At 39.2% G+C, this 12,454-nt stretch overlaps 1 protein-coding gene across 6 annotated transcripts in view; it reads left to right on the top strand.

Annotated features, from left to right (window-relative positions):
- The first annotated feature begins 10,128 nt into the window (after window positions 1-10,128).
- Window positions 10,129-12,454, top strand: part of LOC308406655 (solute carrier family 41 member 1-like) — a 43,445-nt gene continuing 41,119 nt past the window's right edge. The window contains exon 1 of one of the 6 annotated variants that reach the window (XM_080897785.1): window positions 10,129-10,280. The gene's annotated coding sequence lies outside the window, so the exon portion shown is untranslated. Of the gene's footprint in view, window positions 10,281-10,987; window positions 11,126-11,165; window positions 12,183-12,454 lie in introns of those variants that run through there. The other 5 variants (XM_080897788.1, XM_080897784.1, XM_080897787.1 and 2 more) reach the window with 5 other exon arrangements.

The following is a 12,454-nucleotide window of genomic DNA, read 5'->3' as shown; positions in this document are numbered from 1 at the left end:
TCATGGTACTGCAATGTACAGTATTGAGTAGGTCTATTTGCGTTTATGGTTGTTTGGAAATGTGTCTCCTGTAAATGTGCCTTCTGAATAAACAATGGGAATCAAGGACTGCAGTGTTTTATGTACAGCAGACTAGTGTGTTCCCCCTGATCTGTGAGTGTTTGCATATGGTGCAGGTATGTGTCATTTTGTCAACAGAGTTACATTTTGACAAAGGAATGTTAGGTTTTGACAGCAGAGTTTAGGTTTTGGGAGTAGAGTTCCAATTTGGCACAGATGTGAATGGTATATTTCCCAGTGTTGTGTCATGTGTACTTGTGTGTACAGTTTTGGCACAGCGAGCGGGGTTTTGCAAAATGTGTTCAAGCAGTGGGCAAAAACTGTAATACAAGTATTAGAAAATAAGCAAATACATTTATCACATCCTAGTGGGTCTACATGTTGCCATTATTGCATTATTTGACAACACAGTGGTGAGTACAAACACCTCAAGTCTGAGATTCTCTGGTATCTCAGTCTCTATTATTGACATGAAAGACTCATTTTTGTAGCTTTTTCCAACTAAACACAGCCCCTTGCTAATAGGTTATATTGGCTACAGTATCTATATATATGTATCCAAAATGTCTGAGAGTTGTTTTCCACGTTTGGGCTGAATCATCAACTTGTTTGACTTTAGTTAAGATAGATAGCATAAACCTAGAGTTCATCGTCTCTGGGTTCAAATTCAGAACTGGTGAGGTCACGATCAGAAACTCTAGCTCATGGAGTTTTACACAGTGTCCAAATACAAACTAAAAACATATATATACATACACACACACACACACACACACACACACACACACACACACACACACACACACACACACACACACACACACACACACACACACACAAATAAGACCAAAGTCCTCTTAGAAACAAATCTCACCACTCAGCAGCCATCTCAAAACACCTTAAGGCACTTATTTGGGAGCTATTGTGCAAAAATTGTAAATTATCACCAAAAGATAGATAGAAGAAGAAATAATCAAACACTATTATTGACAGAGAACAGAGCAAAAGCAGCCATCATTCAAAGAAGAGCTTTGAATCTCCTTGAACAAGTCTGGAGAACGATTGCTGAAGATTACTTAAATTAGAAAGAGTTCAGGCTGTGTTAAAGAATAAAGGTGGTCATACCAAATATTCACTTTCAAGCTTCTTAGAATTGTACAAGTATATACCTTATATTTCAAAAATCACTGCCCCATTTTCCAATTTGTCTAGCAAAATATTAAAAAAATGAGGGGTGGCACTGAGACTTTTGCACAGTGCTGTATGTTCCTAAAATCTTTTCAGTAATATAACAGACTGACTGTGGGGTAAAAATGGGACATGGTACATCTTTATTGATACCAGTATCATCATTAATTCTGCTCATTAATCCTGTTGAATAAAAAAAAGCCTACGCAGTACTTTACTACTGCTAATGCTAATCTAATACTAATAATTACAGAAAATTACTTATTTTCTCAAGATTATTTTATCTTTTCCTTCCTTTCCACAGAGAACACTCACACAGATTTAGGTTAGAAATATTAGTTGACCCAAGAGAACAGTAATGTGCGTGAGTGTGAAAAGAGATGGTGATAGAGTGTATGCAGTGGGAGTTTCACAAGGCCAACAGCTGCCCGTGTGACCAGCGACAGGTGCTCCAAGATACATCAGAGGTGCACCAGAGAATATAAGTCAGTCAAAACGAGATGTCTTTTGTGACAGTTTCACCTACACTGACTGCCTGCTTTAGATATAGTCTTACTCTCCAGCTGCAGCTAATATCTTCATCTTCCATTATAGTTAAAGGATATTAGGCATTAGCATTAAAAACCATTTAGCCCAACTTAAGCCAGATAGACAGCTGAAAAACAAGTATCCCAACAAGAAAGGCAGGACAGAACACAGTCTGCTGACTGACTAAAGGACTGATAGTGTGGCTGGCAACAGAGGATAGGGTCATTTATTTATAGCAACATTACGAATTTCCATGATAGTTTCCACCACACAGTCCAGGGACCCTGGAAGCACATAGCTATCTATCAACCACTGTGCATATCGTCGCACGGGTACCAAAGCACTTCTGTCGGCAGCAGCTTATAAAACACTGCATGAACCTGAATCACACATTAGTCATTCCTTTTAGTTTTCCTTGTAGATGATATCACTAGTGCAGTCAAGAGGGTTTGCATACGTATATATGGGGTACAACACTCATTATCCGCTCATGTTACAATGTCAGCATGCTTCTGGGGAATATAACAATGTATGTAATTATCATAGTGAAATCAGCTGCTCTCTCACCAACACACTAATGGCAAATGCTGAACTATCATTCACTTGGTACAAAAATCAGATGTAGTATAGAGTATGGTATGTAAAAAGCTGCTTTGAAACATTGCAGTCTATGATGTGGTGCTGGCATGCTTTGTAATGCTTCCACCTTTGGCAAGAATATTGTGGTTTTAGTCTGTAATATTAGCCAAACTACAAAAACTAACATTTCTATAATAAGTAGGGGTGTTGCTATATAATGGTAGCACTGGTGTAGAATCATTAATTTTTGGGGGACAGGCACAATAATTGGGTAGCAAACTCACAATCATAAGGCAAAACGTCAAAAGGCATTCTTAGCAAAGATTTAGTATTAAAATCTTAATTATTTATCCACTTTCTCTTTTAAATAACTCTTTATATTTTCCATGATACTACTTTGATCATAAGTCAAAGAAAAATGCAACACCAAACATTTCTAATATTTAGCGATGCTAAAACACATTTAGCTAGGCTGGCTAAAAGCCTAGCTAGCCAGAGTAGCAAGAGCAATCTTAATCTAATGTCAGTCACGTCTGTGACTCTGGTTAAATGGCTTTTTCTTATTGATTGTTTGTTTGGTATTGTGTATTAAGCTAATAAAGTAATCAACTGAAGAAATATTTGATAAATATGTGCATTTATTTACAGCCCTGTGAAAAACTAAGCACACCCTTAATGGAGGTTTTGGCAGTTGGCTGGTCAGTCTTTCACATTTCTTCAGTTCATTGTAGTTTGCGGGCATTCATTTAGATCCAGCTCTCTTAAGGTCCCACCTCAGCATTTCAATCAGGTTGAGGTCTGGGCTATGATTGAGCCACTGCAGTACCTTGATTATTTTCTTTTTCAGCCACAATGCTATTGATGTGTGGTGTGTTTGGGATCATTGTCCAGTTCAGTGACTCACTTTAGACCAACGTCTAACTGTCACACAGATGGGCTAATTTCTAAGTGTATAATATGTTGATGTAAGGAGGAATTGTGTCATCAGAATGGCTGTAAGGTGCACGTGTCTTGTGACTGTAGAAGCCATCACCACTTTGCATGACAGTTGGCATGAAACATTTTTGCTGATATGCTTTTTGTTTTGTTTGGGGGTTTGTTTATAGCCAAACATTTCCACATTTGGTCTATAAAAAGGAAATTGATTCAGAAATCATCTGGTTTGTTCAGATGTAACATTGCAAATCTAAGCTGTGCTGTGCTCTTTTAGGACAAATAAGCATCAGTAGTTGTTCAGCTTTTTTCTAACTGTACTGTCATAGAAATGTGACGTGCTAACTGAGGTCTGTAGAGTCTGAGATGAAGCTTTTGCTTCTTTTTTTTTGCAGTTTAGCTGAGCATTGCACAGTCTGACCTTGGGGGGAATTTGTTTGGGAGATTATGACATTGATTATGACACTGATTATGACACTGATTTTGGATAGATAAAGCTGTCTGAGTGGTAAGCAAGTCTAGACAAGTGCTAAACTAATGCCAATGAATGAATACCAATACAACACCTCAAGATCTCTAGCGATTCATTTTATTGACATTACTTTAAAGTGAAAACAGTCACCAGTTTTTAAAAGTGCTCTCTGCAAAGGGTACCCTCTAAAGGGTTAAACTGCATTACTCCAGCGACAATCCATTGTATCCCTGAAGGTGCAGTAAATATTATTTCTGAAAGAGTTTAATAAATGCATCTTTGTATGTGACTGTACTGTATGTGCATGAAGGTGTTAATGAGGTGCTGAAAATGCCAGGGCTCACACAGCCCTAATGATCTGAAGCCAAAGAACACCACAAACCATGTGCTGTACACATTAAAAAAGCACAAAAGGCAGAACATATAGGAATGCACGTGCACGGCGAATCTCGGCCATTTCTGGTTTTGATTATAGTTAATATGAGTTGAAAATAAACACTGAGCAACTGGAAACCATATTTCTATAACCTCCAGGGGCTTTCCACCTCTGAAAAGGGACATAAAGGAATCCATAACTACAACATGGATCATATTACTATAAACTTAAATAAGACCTGGACTTAAAGGCTGTTAGAGACAGATCATCCTAACAGACCACCATGTATTTGATACCACCAAAATCCACTGCACCTGAATGCTTTTTTTTCTTTCTTTTTTTTCTCAGCATTTTGGAAAATTACTCTTCGTTCTTGTCAACTTTAATAAGTGGAACATTTTTACAAGCCTGCTTTGTTTTGATTGCATCAGTTGAGCAGGCCTAAAGAGAACAGAGTTTTTATAGAAACAAAGTCTCTCTGCTGGGGTCGGGTTTTAGGTTCAGCATAATTTTGCAAGTGGGTGAGAAATCTGCAAGGTAGCTGCCTATTTTAGAAAGTTCTAAAAGTTCTAATGATGTGAACAAAACCTTTTGCTGTTTTGTTTCTCATTAATCCATGCTGCCACCTAGTGGTTATATTGAGGACTCCAACTTAAACTAAATAGTATAAGTTCCTTTAAAAAAAAACATGAAAAACTGTTTACTGTATACTAAGGATGGTGTGTTCGGTTCTTTGGGTGTCAGTCCATCTATAGCCAATGTTTTATTATGTATAATGTCAGAAGGAAGATCTGGTAATGGAGTTAACTACGTAACTGAACTTTCACCACATGGTCACATATTTAATACTTTGTCAAATACTCCCTCAGACCTTTCCTGCAGACATCTTCAGCTCTTGGGTATTGTAAAGTCTGTCTGCTTTTAATCTGCACTGAATTATGAAATGTCATCCAGTGAGATTTTATGCCTCGGGCTGAAAACACAGACAGAAACCTCCTGTACACTTCTGAATTCGGTCTGCTACTTCGTTCAGCAGCGAAATCATCAATAACTGCCAGTTCCATTGGTAGCCACTTTGACAAATGAGGTCATGAGCTGTTTCTTTTTCTTTTTTTCATCCACACTTTCTTTTTTTCCATCTCTTGATTGAGGCTGATTTTTGTTTCGCCAGTCCATAGAAATTTGTTTCAAAACTGGTTTCTTCTTTCAAGTTTTTGTGAATCTTTGCCTGGTTTTCTTCCCCATAAGACATAAGAGATTGGATCTTGAAGGCAATCAAGATCAAGATGACAGACAATTCTTCCGAATATTGAATTATCCTTAAAATGTCTAAAACCTCAACTGTGGCAAGTATAGACAAAGAATTTCCATAATGTAAAGCTCAGGGCAAAAGTATTGCACTATGTTGCATTTAATCATTAGTTATTGTTAATGTCTGGTTCTCTTCCATAGTGTGTCTTTTATCCTGTCCTGTTCACCCCTCACCCCAACCCCCATGAACCGAGTGGCCACTGTGACAAAACTGCAACAGTCTTCTACAGATATACTAGAGCCTGCCAGAAAGAGTCAGCGGCGCTTCATCAGTGAGGCCTGTATGGGACTAGACAGAAGAAGAATCTAAAGGAACAATGCTGCCCACTTAGAGTTTGCCAGGCAGCACTGAAAGAACTATGAGATCATGTGGAGACAAAAAAGTATACCCATGTCTTAAGAATGAAAATGCAAGCATTATGTCTGACAAACACCAGACACTGCTATCCACCCAGCTAATGTGCAACCTGAGACAGGGTGGATGACAGTGAACCAAAGAGAGCAGCCAGTACAACGTTGGAATACTTTCAGAAGAGGTCTCTGGCTGCCCTTAACTGTTCCAGCCAAAAAGAACTGAAGATGGCAGTTTTTGGATGGCTTGACCGTCCAACTTGACCGAAATGGATCTGCCAATAATAATGGCCAGGTGTGCAAAGCTTATATTTTATCCAAGAAAACTCAAAGCTGTAATTGTTGTGAAGGGACTTGTTCTGAATTATAGCTATTTGAAAATTGCAAGTCTCAGATTTATTGTTGTATTAATTAAAGCAAACCAGTTACAGATTTATCAACAACATATTACAGTTTTTTACAGACGCTAGGACACATTTCTCAATACTTAGGTCACTTTTGCAAAACTCCTCACACAGTGAGCACAACAGAAGTCTATGTGGGCTAAACTGAGGATCAGTTATCATTGTTTTGGCACAAAATGCATTCAATGACTACATCTCTCAAATTTCATGAATTATTTTCTCACTCAGACACAACAACTGCCAAAAATCTTTGTACGTACAGGACATTTTGCATGTGCTTACATACTGTTTTCAAAACTGTTAAACTTATGGCCAAAACAATAACACAATGCAAAACTTAAAAAGACAGCAAAATTCAACAGCAATATTTTATTGAAACATATTTTACAGTTTCTTCTGAATGCTTAAACCCTAACTGTGATTCCTGTAGCACAATCTCTAAAACTATTCAGACTTATAGCAAAACCACTCACTGAGTTTGCAAAACTAAAAGCACAAAAACTGCTTTGCACTCAGTTTGCAATTTTGTAACACACACTTTGCAAAACTGTAGGCACAATTCACTGCACAACACTCAATTACCAAATTTCCAACACACTCCTAGCAAAAGTATACACATGTATAGCTATCATTAACACTAATTTGCCAACTGTCTGGCACACTTTCACATGTGAAAACTTTTTTAAATAATTAGTTCACTTTGCAATCAGCCTAAGCACTATAATACAGGTAAGCTGTGTGTGCGAAGTACAATGGAGGGAGCAGAAAGAGTGAGAAGTAGAGGAGGCCGAGGAAGAGGACGTGGAGGTGAAGAAGTAGGATGAAGAGGACGACAAGGACAAGGAGGAGCAAGAGGAAGACGAGGAGGGGGGAGAGGAAGATGAGGTGGGGGGAGAGGAAGGGTAGGAAGAGTAAGAAATAGAATTGCTGATGACATCAGAGCTACAATAGTGGACCATGTAATCAACCGTGGAATGACCCTGAGGGTAGCTGGCCAACGGGTTCAGCCTAACTCGAGCCGCTACACTGTAGCAAGCATCATAAGGACATCTTGAAATGAGAATCGGTTAGTACAGTCACTTCGCACAAAGATTTGTAGCACTGCCATATGCCAATGAGAAACACACCAATACCATTGATGTAAAAATACTGAAATTGTTACTTTACAGAATTGCTAGATGACCAGATGCTGGGGCAGAGGAAGCATGTTCACTGCAGACCAAGTAACCCATATAGTCATTATGGCGATTGCAAATAATCCTATACTTGGAAATAAACACTTGTGTTTGTTTTGATGTGTGTGAATAAACACCAGTACTTGAAGTTTGGATCCCTCTATGCTTATGGATCTATGACAGAAGTATGAGCTCAAACTGACATAGCCTACCTTGTGCACAGAGAAAGCAAAAGCCAGATGTGTTTTGTATTCATACCATCAGTGTGCAGTTGGCGCATTGTGTGCTTAGTAGATGATGGCTTGTGTGTACTGTTTGATACGGAAACACCATTTTTACGAAGGTGTGAAGAGTTAATCTAGCTGTGTTTGCTTTTGCAAGAGAACTACAATGTTTTGATTATTGGGTGACAGGTTTTCTTATTTGTGTGAAGAGTTTTGCAAAATTAGCCAAAAGTTACAAAAAATGTGCTTAAGCAATCAGAAAAAACTGTAAATCTAAAAATGCAGTTTAACCAGCCACAGCTGATTCACATTGTAGATGAACATCTACACAGGTGTTACTCCTTCAATTTTTCAACTCCTTCAATTCTGCCATGCCAGAAGATTCTTGTGTATTGCCCTAGTCATCCACATCACATCTTATATGACATAAGATGTGATGTGGATGAGAACCTGTGGCCAAATGGAGGAGACCGAGTAGATTAGCATTACTATTGTATGTGTATCAGTGGATGGTGTGTATACAAATTCTTGTATTTTGGGATTACTTAGTGCAAAAAAATAAAAATACATAAACAAATATTAACGAATTCTGCATGATGTCTGATTCATTCCAGTAACATATATTGAAATTATAAACAGAGATGTGTCCTTGTTTTACACAAGAAAACACTGTGTAATGCTACATGTTGTTAGTGTTTTTTAGGTCATTGTTTTGTGGGTGACAAAGTGTGTTTGTCGGCTGTCAACCTTTGCTAGTGTTCTGGAAGAATGAGTTTATTTGAGACCTGAATAAAGTGTTTTGGTAGTTGTAGTGCATTTTGAATGTGAAATGAACTGCTTTGCCAAGCTGAAGGTCAGTTAGGAGAATTGTGTGAAGAGTTTTGCAAAAGTGGCCTAAGTATTGTGAAATGTGTCCTAGCGGCTGTAAAAAACTGTAAAGTGGAAAATAGAAAAGTCACAGTAATGTAGTGTACTTTAAACAGAATGTACCCAGTCTAATACATTCACCGATCAGGCATAGCATTATGACCACTCACAGGTGAATAACACTGATCATCTTTTCATCATGGCACCTGTTAGCAGGTGGGATATATTATGGAGCAAGTGAGCATTTTGTCCTCAAAGTTGATGAGTTAGAAGCAGGAAAAATGAGCAACAGTGAGATTGACAAGGGACAAATTGTGATGGCTAAATGACTGGGTCAGAACATCCCCAAAGCAAAAGCAGCTCTTGTGAGCTGATCTGCACTGGTCAGTATCTATCAAAAGTGGTTCAAGGAAGGAACAGTGGTGAATCAGTGACAGGGTCATATGCAGCCAGGGCTCACTGATGCATGCAGTGAGTGAAGGCTGGCTCATACGGTCTGACCCAACAGATGAGCTACTGTAGCTCAAATTGTCAAAACAAATTACTGCTGTTCCTGATAGACATGTGTCAGAATACACAGGGCATCACAGATTGTTGTGTATGGGGCTGCATAGCTGCAGACCGAACAGGGTGCGCATCCTGACCCCTGTCCAATGACCAAAGCACCAACAATGGACACAATGGACAGGAGCAATGGAAGAAGGTGGGCTAGTCTGATGAATCACATTTCTTTCACATCAGCGTGGATGAATCTTTGGCTGTGATGTCTATTTTATTTATAACCTATAGCACATTTAAACAACAGAAGAGCTCAAAGTGCTAGGGATAGGGATAGGCACATTTACATTTCAGGTCTCCAAGAAGAAGTTTCAAAATGCATGAAAAGCTAAAAGGTGTGTTTTGTTGTGATAACTAATCATTATTACTGTTGAAATCACAATGATCGAGTGGTCATTCAATTATATTCACAATTTGCAAATCACGGATGATTCGTCTCATACTGTAAGCCATGACACACTGCTATACCCTACATAAGTTGTCTTTATCTGGTATCAGATCGATACCAAAAACACAGGACTATTAGACACTGACCCCTAAGGCATTACCCAGCATGCCATCACATAACCATAAAAAACTGCTGCATGCCCATGGCATGGTGTCATATTGCAAGCAACAGTAAAGAAATAACCAGGCTCTTCAGTTAAAAACATAAGTTAGTGAAGAGGGGGCGACCTAATAGTATTAAATAGTGTCTTTTAAACATGTATGATGTTTGATTGTAATGAATGGTTATAGTTCCTACACAAGCTCATAAAAACCTCAGTGAGGTGTGTGTGTGTGTGTGTGTGTGTGTGTGTGTGTGTGTGTGTGTGTGTGTGTGTGTGTGTGTGTGTGTGTGTGGGCACGACCCCACAAATCCCTTATGAGGGCTTCTCTAACTGTGAGGTTGCAAACGTTATTCTTTCTGTGAATGGAAAAGAGAAAATGCTGTATAGATGCCAGCCAGCCGGACAGAGATGGAAAGAGACAGGAGGAGGGGGTGAGGGGGGGTCATCCTTATCTGCTAATGCCATGAAATTCAAGACGGTGCCCCCCAGCTCGTACCCTGCACAAACACGCACGCGCAGAGCTCAGCGCACAGACACACATAGAAAAAAGCAAATGCACGAGAGAGGAACATACACATATCCTAATTTAGACAGGCATTTCCATTCAAGCACATACACACAGCATAGCAAGGGCACACACGGTTATTCTCGGGAGCTTATTGCTTTCCCCGCAAACCTTCACGAGTACTGGCTGGAGACAAAGGTAAGGACGATAAATCAAATCTAATATGGAAACTAACATACACTAGGCTTAATGTGGCTCTGTGGCCTTAGAGAGCACGCTGTCCAAGCAGAACTTTATGAATTTATGTTCAATGAGAGTGTGTCGTGATCAGTACAGACTCTAGAAATGGTAACACGTATTGGTTTGCTCTGTGCTCTGCTATAATTAAATGTCTCGCTGGTGATTCCACTGGTGTTTCCCCCCATGCCTTCAAAGATTTTCATATTGTCGTCTATAAACTACCAGGGAGTTTGAGACAGAGAGGTTTTCTGACTTTGACATTAGTCTGATATCAGACACATATCAACTTATTAAATCATAAGTTAAGTCACAGCCGGGATGATCTGGAGGTCTAAGCGCCAGGCAAACCGCCACATAAACTGATATAAAACATTTTTCTCTGGTCTTTGAAATTAAGAAACTAAAAATAAATCTTTTCCTCAGCCCAAACGCTTTTCAAAAATAGTTTCTACAGCTGTATCATTATATATTATAATATTTAAACATCCTCACAGTCATAAAACTGTGAATTTCATTATTACAAACAGCAGCTGCTCGCGCGCTACACGCGAGGGGGCGGGGCTACACTCTTACGCAGTATTTTTTTTTCTCGCTTTTACTCTTTAGTTTATCCAATCAGAAAGCACCTGGTTGTGTAACCGTGGTTACCGGTACAGATGTATTATGGGATATGCACATGGCAGCGTCCAAGTGAGGGAATGCATGTCAACAGAAGGATTCTGCGCTGTATGTTCGGCGTGGTTTCGGGACCTGCAGATGAATTCAGGCGCTTTGGGAGGTTTCCGGGACTCCGTGTCGAGCATGTTTGTATTACTAATGTTTGAGTTTTGCTTTTTTAAAAGAAGACAAACGTTTCCCTTTCTGTGCAGTCTTGTACGTTTACTCATGATAGCACTTTGTGATTTGAGACCACGTATCACACACCAGCTACTCGTCGGTCCCGAGTTTGAACTGATGATTTTAAAAACTCTCAATTAGTAATTAGTGTCATAATGAAATTTCCTGAATAAAACAGTTGAGTGAAGAGTTAAAAGAAACGATGACAGCTATTCACTCTAAAGTTTGATACTCCAAGTAAAACTAATTTATGAAATTATTGTAAACCACAGTATGATGAGAAATGAGAAACAGTGCCAACTTATCAACATAAAGGTTTTTATTAAAGCTGGTATATTAGCAGTGCATTACTGACTACCCTAGTGGTTGCTACAGATTGTTTAATACAGCTGTCAGCTCAGTTATTTGTTTAAAAGATATAAATAATAAAAATAAAAGATATTCATGGATTAAGAAAAGAAGGGGCTGTTTATTTATAGTATTTACAGTTCTCTGTTGTGCCCTTGTGTTTAATATGTTGCTTAGCTTTCCTGAAAACAGAGCATCAGTCTATCAGAAAGAGTGGAAGCTTTAACCTATTGTCTATATAGTGTCAATTCACTGCAACAGTTGCCTCTGTGAGCTGTATATTGCAAGATAATGACTCTACAATATTAGAAAGCGCCCAAAATCAGAGGCTCCCTTATACGCAGCACTTTGCGATGGCGGGAAGGAAGAATTCCATTTTAACAGGAAGTGACCTCTCGCTGAACCAGGCTCAGCCTTATGTTACGCTCAGTTGAAAGCTGAGGGGAAACAGAAGGCAAATAAAAGGAAGAGCAGAGTTTAGCTGTGATATAACCACGGCAGACCGGCAACATGTTTCTGCTTTTCAGCATTAACTTTATTTACACAATCGGTCGCTGTTTACAAACACACACGGCTGAAACTTTCCAGCTGCCAGCCGAACACTAACAACAAAACTGGAATCCAGGACCCAGCACACTTTTAACCTGACGAGGCGTGACTACGGATGCCCTGCAGGTGCGTTTGCCTCCCCTGCAGCCGACCACGCCCCGCCACATTAGTTTAACAGTGGTGGGAATGTGTAGAGCTTACATTTCTTGCTGTTCTATACACTTTATCCAAACTATATGGTGCTTTTCTCCCTTTGTGCAACTATATATGTTACTTCAGCATGCTTTCCAAATAGAGCTAGATATAACAAAGTGAAGGATCACCAATAGAAACTGTTGTCTCCTTCCATGGCAAAATATGAGAGCTAATCCTCTGTTCAGCTGATGGAAAGCATATTT

Source organism: Rhamphochromis sp. 'chilingali' (assembly GCF_963969265.1).
Source record: "Rhamphochromis sp. 'chilingali' genome assembly, chromosome: 12".
Classification (NCBI taxonomy): Eukaryota; Metazoa; Chordata; class Actinopteri; order Cichliformes; family Cichlidae; genus Rhamphochromis; species Rhamphochromis sp. 'chilingali'.
Note: the sequence above shows the minus strand (reverse complement) of the source record. Positions and strands in the feature narration are given on the sequence as shown.